Genomic DNA, 10,390 nt, shown 5'->3' with positions numbered 1-10,390 from the left:
TCTAACAATCATTATCTAACATTTCTAATATTTCATTTCACTATCTAAATTCTTTCAATAGATTGTTACCTTTTAGCGTTGATAGAGAACTTACTCTTCTTAGCTTCATTCTCTTCATTCTCAGTCTTCCTTGATTTGTTATGACTCTTCATTACTTCGTTCTTAGTCTTTTTGTCTTCGTTATTCATCGATGCATCAAATACCACTATTTGTTTATATGAATCCTAAACATCACAGAATGTCATTAAACACAAAACTGTACTAAAGTAGTTTAGAAGAATTGACATTTTTTACCATTTCAAGGTTGAAGAATGAAACTTGATGTAGAAAGGAAAGGCGACTGGAAGAGTGCTAACGGAACTTGATGTAGAATGGAGACGTAGAACAAAGATTGAAAACAGAAACGTAGAACAAAAATCGCAAGTGACTAGAAGAATGTTGTAGTTTTGAATCTTAAGACGATAGGCGAACGATGGCTACAGTTTAATTCTCTCGATGATAAGCGAACGAACGATAGCTAGGGCTTGAATCTCTGGACGATAGGCGCCTGATAGTTTTGTGGATTCTGGAGTTAGTAGGAATACAAAGAGTCATTAATGGTGCGCTCCAATTTTTTGAAATAATTTTTTTTCCACGTTAGCTTCCACGTAGGGATTCGATTCCACATTCACTCCATATATATATGTATAAAGAATTATTATTTTACTAGGCCTATTAATTACAAATTTATATTATAAAAAAATATATATAGTCAATTTTCTCATATTTGGATAGATAGATTTACTTTCTAGAAGCGTACAACCATTTTTAAGGACAAGTTTGTTAATGATATTCATATCCTTACTCGCGATGAACAACCATGATGCAATGTTAGTTGTCAATCCTAAGCCTACATTTCCAAAATTCCCTACTGCATTTATCATTAAATTAAATATCCTTTTTCTTTGCATGAAATGAGCCAATAGCAATTACATCATCAGTCATTTTCGTTGGGAAAACTAGTAGAATAAAAGAAGAAACGAAAGAAATAACACACTAAAAAATTAGATAATGGAGTTCAGTCAAATTTTGCCTACGTCTCTGAGCACCAAGGCTATCAATTAATAAGGAAGAAGAAATACAAGTATTGGGTGCGATAAACTAAATGGGGGAGAGTTTCTTTTATAGACTAAGAAACTTCTCCAACTTCCATCATCTTTTGATGTAGAATTCTAATTGTGAAGAGAGTTTATTTTATATATTAAGAAACTTTTTTCACTCTCATCATCTTCCGATGTGGGATTCTAATTGTGTCAAAAAAACAATAAATCTTCATATTGGCACAATATCCAATACAAATCTTCATTATTAAAAATAGGTCTTAAGTGCTTCCAATTGGCGCTCTTCAATGCCGACTCAAATGCGGAAGAATGTTTAAATTTGGTTTTCCCATGTCTTTCATCTCAAACTCCTTACTCAATTGAGCCTTCAATTTGTCAATTTCATATTGGCTCTTTTATTCTATCAACATATTATCAACGTACAGAGTATATATATATAAGACTCATCATCTTGCAGTTTGCGCAAATACACACAAGAATTAAATTTGCTTCTTGTGCACTTGTACTCCATCATAAACTTGTCAAGTCGTTTGTACCATTGTCTCGACGATTATTTCAACACGTACAATGATTTGTTCAACTTGAAAACTAAATTTTCTTTATCAGCAGTATGGATCCCATGACCTTCCCTGTCCATTACATCTTTGGAATTGCTATAAATTTTTTCTTCAATCAATTTCTAGATTCACAAGATAAAATAATGCATTAATTTGTTTCAAAGTCCAATATAATTAATATGTAATTGAATCACTAGTAGAAAATGCATTATCACCGAGGAGTGTCACCGAAAGCGATTGAAAGCTATCGCAAATATTAAAGTCACCGAGAGAAAAATAGCGCTCTCACTGATGTTTATTAAAGTTAGTGGGAGCAAAATATCGCTCTCGCAAATAATTTTTCATACCGAAATCTATTGGTTTCTTCTCTCGGCAAATTTCATTTATTATTTATCTCCGAGGGCACCCGATGACACCCTCGTTGATATTTTATAATTTTGCCCTAAACGCCCGCTTCTTCCTTTCCTTTATTTCTTTCCACCAGCGCCGCTCCCTTTCTTTCTTGCACCTCTGAATCCGGAATCCCGATTCTTACTTCAACCGACACATTCTCACACTCTAGCATCTCGATTTGCACCTCTAATTTGCGCCTTTGATCCCGTAGAAGATGACGGATAACTCATGCCATAATGGAATTTGCTTCGATTTTGAATAGAGAAAGCACCTTCGCAACTTCTCTCATTCCTTTTAAATTTCGTCCTTGGTCGTTGCTGAACTAATATTAATAAATCTTCGTGATAAAGCTGGAGTAGTCTTCATGTAATGGGAGGTTAATCTGATCCCTTTCTTTGTTCATCTCTCTCTAGTTTAAGTACATGAAATATGCGATTATCAATAGAGGCAATAGCCAAATGATTGGACGTGGGATAAATCACCGCACTTGTATGTGTTATAATGAACAACTATGTGTTAAAGTCCTCGTTTCTTCAAGTCAATTCTTGAATACTTGTGAATTTTTTTGGTTTATAATTGAACACTGACAAGCACATAGTTTACTGTTTCCTAATTGATGAATTTAATTTCTATATCTTGTGCAATAGACTCATAACATCTTGATAATCAACTAGTCAATTGAAGATAAAGTACTCCCATAATTACGTGGTTGAGACAAATCTGTTAGTGGGTGTTGGTATGGGGAAACAACAAGCTCTGGAATGAAGATCCATTTCTATTCTGATCATTTACTTTTTTTCTTCATGTTTTATGAGTACTTTATACACATATATGTGTAGTGAATCAACTTTTCTCTTCATTTTTGTATTCTTTAGATGACAAATTCACATTTTGTTTATCTAAATTGGCATTTTATTTTTGTACATATATATATATTCTTATAATTCTTAATTGATTTTTTTGTTTCTTGTAGAGGGCCAGAAAGAAGTCATTGATAAGAAGATGGCTGACTGTACTTAAAGAAATTAAGAAATTATCTGGGGTTTCTTTAGAGGACCAATGAAGTAGTTCAGAGTATTTCAGCCTTATCAAGAACCAAAAGACAGTATCAGAAAACATCATCTTGTGAGTCTCTTGACATCATTAAATCTATTACTATAGAAGTCCATGGTCTTAAAATCAATGTGTTATATATCTATGTTTGGTTGCTACTGGATTTATGGAAATCCCTCCAAAGAATCTTTTGTTATATATCTATGTTTGGTCTTAGAATATTTCAATTACAAATGTATCACCCATTTTGAAACTTTTGTTTTAGTTAGATATTTAGATTATATGTGAATATAAAATAGACCATTTTGAAACTTTTGTTTTAGTTAGATAGATTATGTGTGAATATAAAATAGACCATTTTGAAACTTTTGTTTTAGTTAGATAGATTATTTGTGAATATAAAATAGACCATTTTGAAACTTATGTTTTAGTTAGATAGATTATGTGTGAATATAAAATAGACCATATATCTTTCACATTGTTGACGTAGACGAATCTACATAGATTGAATGAGATAAAATATGGTGTTGACATTGAAATTTTGAAAGTGCACAATGGGTTGTTGTTGAGTAGTCATGATCTGAATTAGTTTTTCCAATTTCAATGTTTATAAACAATTTGTGGTGTGTGAGCATGTTATGCAAGTTCTAGCTAAAATCAATTGATTAGACTATTATAAATTTATGAATCTAAGTCATACATACCTAGATTTATTTGGAAACTTAGATAAATAAGTTTCTAAAATGTGATATATATATATATATATATACCTAGATTATAGTGGAAAATAGAAATTCCGGATAAAAGTTGAATGCTCTTACATCAAGATCATCCACAATATATGAAAGGCGTTGAGTAATTCTTAAACTTTGCTCAATTCACTACTAGAAGGGAAAAGATTGTGTGTACTTGCGTTAAATGTACAAATCGACACTATGAAAGTGTTAGTGTTGTGAAGACACATGTAATTACACACGGTATAAGAATGGATTACAATTTTTGGTGTTTTCTTAGTGAAAGGAGCTCCACAAATGATATTGTTGATGATGGCGTTAATGATGTTGATGACGAATCAAATAACGATGATGATGTTAACGAGAATATTATAGAAGAAGTGAATACAGTTGATGATGTTGATAATGATGTTAATGAGTATATGGAAGATATTCTCAATGATTTGTATCACAACATTCAACACTCTACTTCTGAAGATTCGGTTGACGATGATAAAACATTTTACAAATTATTGAATGATTCAAATCAGCCTTTGTTTGAAGGTTCTCGAATTTTAAAGGATTCCACATTATTGAAGTTGCTTCATATTAAGAATATTGGTCTATTAGCAAATACATCATTCGACTTATTGCTAAATTTGCTCAAAGATAAGATTTTACTAGTAAATTCTTATTTACCTAATCTTATTATGAGTGTAAAAACTTTATTACAGATATCGGTCTTACATGAAAAGATCAACGCCAGTAATAATAATCGAATGATTTACCGTAAATAGAATAATGATCTACAACGTTACAAGGTATGTGGTACCTCGAGATGGAAGATTGATTAGTCAAGTCGAGTAGTTCAAAAAAACATAATGGAAAACACATTTCAGCTAAGTTTCTACGCTATTTTCCATTGACACCAAGGCTGCAAAAGTTATACATGTCTTCAAAAACGGCTCCACTAATGAGATGGCAAAAAGATAGTCGTGTAGACGACGAATTCTTGAGGCATCCTGCAGATTATATGACCTGGAAATCGTTTGATGAACACTAAACTACACTGATTTTCTTTAAAGCCCCAAAACGTTAGACTTTGTTTAGTCAGTGATGGGTTTCATCCATTTATTAATGGAAAATAATCGTACAACATTTGGCCGGTTGTTATAATACCTTACAATGTACCACCAACGATATGCATGGACTCAAATAACTTCATGTTATCCATGTTGATTCCCGGCCCTAAAAGTCTCGGTGATGCAATTGAAATTTTTCTGCAATTGTTAATTGAGGAATTACAGGCCTTATGGCATACATGTGCTCAAACTTTTGATGCATCTATTTCAAAGTATTTTAACATGCATGATGCATTATTATGGACTATTAACAACTTCTCTGCATATGCAAATCTATCAGGTTGGAGTACTAAGGGAAAATTTACTTGTCCATGTTGTAATAATGGTACCGCTTCAATGAGATTGACAAATTATTAGAAATAGTGTTATATGTGTCACATGCGTTTCCTCCCCCTAACCATAAATTCCGGAAAGAACGTGACGCATTTGACTGTAATATAGAATATCGAATGGCCCCTCCACTATTCTTAGGTACGAAAACCTATATGCAAGCTTGAAATATAAAAGACGTTGTGTTAAGTATAAACATCATTGAAAAAACGAAAATCCTTCATGATGTGCGAGGAAATAATTGGAACAAATTATCTATATTTTTTACTCTACCATACTGGAAAACTTTATTGTTGAGACATAATCTAGATGTCATGCATATAGAAAAAAAACATTTGCGATAGCATTGTCGGAACAATGATGGATGTGAAAGAGAAGACGAAAGATGGACTGAAAGATTGAAAGAATTTACAATTGATGGGCATAAGACACTCATTACATCCCGTTGAGGTCGATGGAATTCTCCAATGTCTTGCTGCCCCATACGTACTTTCTCCTAGTAAAATTTTTTTTTGTACATTTAAAAAAAAATTAAAGATCCCAGAAGGATTTTGTTCTAACATTACAGGTTATGTAGACTTGGATGAAAAAAAGATTCAGGATTTAAAGTATTACAATTGTCATATCATATTAGAATATCTTCTTCTATCGACACATGACTTAATTCCAAAAGATGTCTACGATGCAGTTATGAATCTATCAAAGTTTTTCTTGTATGTTGTAAGTCGTTGAATAAATGTGACTTGGACCAACTTCAACTTGATATTGTTATAACGCTATGCAAACTTGAAAAAATACACAAATCATCGATTACAATAAGTTTCCATCATACCCTAACAAAGTTAATAAAAACCCATTTCAAAAAAACTTACCAAGATTAGATCGGACTTCATTTATGCATCCATATAAGTATAATTTCTTTTTCCGGTGACCGGATCGCCGGACCGGTAACAAGCGGCGAGAAGGGCAGATGTGTAATAAGTAACAAGAGAGAATAAAAACATCACCGCCCGGACCGGCAACCCACCTAATTGAGCTGTCGCCCAAGCCAAAGATAGAACTCCTGAGCCTATAACAGCCGTGATTATATGGGCACTTGCCGTCCAAACCGACCCACATTAAAGAACAGAGGATTTTAATAACAGGGTCGGGTTACAAGATGGATCTTTTTTGTTTTTTCTTTACCAGTTCGTTTGAGGCGGCCATCATCATCAAAGCATTTGGAAACCTTGAGGAGGAACATTAATTGAGAGATCAAAAGCATGTTGATTCTGGTTCTTGTCTCCAGTTTATTCACCCATCTTTACAAATACGATTAAATATATAAGAAAGAGTATATTTTTCTTCATTTCTAAGTCTGAATTTTAGTACAATGAAGGGTATGTATATATAAGGTTAAATTACTCAAAATTATATTAAAAAAATTAATTATGTATGGACAAATTTCTTTAGGGTACTTTAATTAATCTGATGGTTTACATTGAGCCCTCAAATTAATTTTTGAAATAAATTATCCCTTCAACTTTTATAAAAGTCACCGACCGTTCTTACGATCAACTTTTTAGTTAAATATAACGGCTTAACTTAAAATATTATTATTTTTTATATTATCTTTAATTTTATTTGTTTATATTTATATATATAATTATTAAATCATTTATATATAATATTATATATATATATCTTTTATTATTAAATTTTATATTTATATAATTATTAAATATTTTATATAATATATAGATAATATATGTAAATATATATTCTTTATTTTTATAGTTAGAGATAATTGAATATTAAAAAGTTATCATTACTTTTAACCTTCAAATTATTTTTTAAAATATATATTATATAAATTATATAAATTTATTTATATATATATAATTAATGATTAAAGATAATACATATAAATTATTTTTAAACTTTTATATATATATATATATATATATATATATATATAAAAGAGATTTAATAATTATATAAATATAAAAATTAATAATAAAAGATATATATATATATATATAATATTATATATAAGTGATTTAATAATTATACATATAAATATAAAAAATAAGAATAAAAATAATATATAAAAAAATATTTTAAGTTTAAGCCGTTATGTTTAATCAAAAAGTTGACGGAAAAATTATTGGTGAAGGAGCGATTTGTTTCAAAAATTATTTTGAGGGTTAAAAGTGAGCTATCATAGTAATTCGAGGAACGACTAAGTAAATTTTCCATTATCCAATTCATTTAAATTTTTTATATTTATAATGATTTTAATTATTTAATAACCAAATTGAGTAAGAATTGAAATTTATAAATATTTTTTAAAAAAATAATTAATTATTTTAAAATAAATAAAAGTTTATATTAGATAATTAGATAAATATAAAAAATAAATAAATTAATATATATATATATATATATATATATATATAATTCAAAAAATATGTGATAATAAAAAATTATTCTTTTAAGCATAAAATATCTTGTTTTTGAATAATAATAAATTATTATAATAAACAATAGTAAAATATCAAAAAATATTTAAAATATATATATATATATATATATATATATAATTAAATAAAAAATTATTCTTTGATCTTAGTTTATTTTTTTATGATAATAAATAAGTCTCAAATAAATATATTTTTTAATAATTTAAAATTTAACCTATTTAGTTAAATATATTTATAATATATATTTTTTATTTTTATAATTTTATTTTTAATAAATAAATATTTATTTTATTTCAGTATTTTAAATTAATATATATAATAATTATTATTTATTAAAAAATAACATTATTTATTACTTTTAGTGCCTCAATTTATTTATTTATTAAGATAAATAAGTTTCAAATGCATTTCTAAATCACTTTGGTATGATTTAATAAAAATAAATTTTCAATTTTGTCTTTTAGTATGATTTTAGACATTTACTTAATATAAAATAAATATGTAATATTATATATAAATATAAAAATTATTAATGAGAAAATATATATTTTACATGATAAAGATAAAGAGAAATTAATTAATTAGAAAATTTTAAAAAATATATGAAAAAAAATAAAATATATTTACATAAAATTAATAATAATAACTAGAGAGATAAGACATTATATAATGTATATATAAAAAGAGAAAAAAAATGATTGTTGAGAGGGTTTAAAAATATATAATAATTATTTTTATTTAATAATAATAATTTAATATTATTATATTTTGTGTAAAAAATATATAGACAATTATAAATTAAAATAAAGAATATTTAATACATAATTATTTAAAATATGTCAAAATATACTATTAAATAAAGATTTTTTTTAGTTTTATTATTATATATTTATTATATTGTATAGATTTTTTTTTCAAATAATCAAAATTATTTAAATAACTAATCAAAATATCAAACAAGGCCTTATAGATATTTCCATGCACACAACAGGTAGATATTCAAAATCGAAATCTTGTCGGATACCTAAGAAATTTCCATTGCATGCATGCAATGACCTGCAAGAATGAACACTTGCCACCATTTTCTTCAACTCCTTCTTTATATATATTAATATATAGCCCTATCTCAGTACAATGTACTCCGATCAATCTCAAACTCAAACTCCTTCATAACCAACAATGACAGCAATGCTCGATCAAAGGCCAGCAGGACAGGTTACCAGCAGCTGGGATAATATTTTTTCTCTTAATTAATTTATCCAATACTAGTAAAATGATTTTAAATTCATACCCAACTCATTTATTCTAATGTGAGTTGGGCTTATCCAATTGTGCTTAACCCCTTTTAGGAGACAATGTTTAGGATTTCTTTCATTTCATTTCATTTCATTTCATTTCATTTCATTTCATTTCATTTCATTCCATTCCATTCCATTAAGTGTGAACATGTTTTATCTTTGAACTTTTCTAATTTGATTAAAACCATTTATTAAAAAAAATTAATTCATTTATCCATTACTAGTAAAATAAAATTTTCGTTTCATACCAAATTCATTTATTTATTTTATTTGGGTTATTAATATTAGTTGGGCTTACCCAATAGCGCGTAATCCTTTTACGAGACAACCCAATTGCGCGTAATTCTTTTTACGAGACAACGAGTTTAGGGTTTCTTTTCTTTCATATAATACGTTTTATTCCATTAAGTGTGAACATGATTTTTCTTTAAACTTTTCTAATTTGATTAAAACCATTTACTAAAAAAAATAATTTATTTATCCATTACTAGTAAAATAAAATTCTCGATTCATACCCAACTCATTTATTTATTTTATTTGGGTTATGTAATATGAGTTGGGCTTACCCAATTGCGCGTGATCCTTTTACGAGACAACCCAATTGCGTGTAATCCTTTTTACGAGACAACGTTTAGGGTTAGGGTTAGAGTTTCTTTTTCTTTCCTATAAAACATTTCATTCTGTGTTAGTTGTAAATGTTTTTTTTCTTCTTTACCCTCTTTTGTTTCTTTCTCTACCCATTGGCGGCGGCCGTCTAAGATTTTGGAAGATTTTTTCTCTTTTTTATCGTGAGTAACAACATTTTTATATTTTTTTTTAATTAAAGAGAACTAACATGATACCCATCAGTTATGACCCATGTTTTCAATCAAAACGCTTTCAATTGGAATCAAATTAATCCGTGATTTTTTTATCTTTATGCCGACTCTTACTAGGCTACTTTGATAGGTTTGTTTTACCACAACATTTTTATTTATTTCAAGTTTTGTTGATTTGTATGATAAATTTTACTTTTACCCTATCCTATGATTTGTTTAATGGATTTTTGAAGATTATTCATGTTGAATGTTGGCAAGATTGCAGGATGTAGCATGTAGGGCTTGATTTTTCTTCACTCAAATGAACAGATCTATTTGTCACAAAGAGTTGTATTGTGGCATTCATTTGGACAAAATTATTTTTGATAAACTCAATTAGAGTTCTTTTTTACCTGATTTAGGAACTTTTGATAGAGATCTTATATCGGCCATCTTTGTAGACCATTTAGTTTTTGATTTGGATGTTTCTCTCCTCTTTATCTTCCCCTCTAGTTCTATTTTTGAAAAACATTCATCTTATTATT

Source organism: Impatiens glandulifera, chromosome 6 (genome assembly GCF_907164915.1).
Source record: "Impatiens glandulifera chromosome 6, dImpGla2.1, whole genome shotgun sequence".
In the NCBI taxonomy this organism is placed as follows: domain Eukaryota; kingdom Viridiplantae; phylum Streptophyta; class Magnoliopsida; order Ericales; family Balsaminaceae; genus Impatiens; species Impatiens glandulifera.
Note: the sequence above shows the minus strand (reverse complement) of the source record.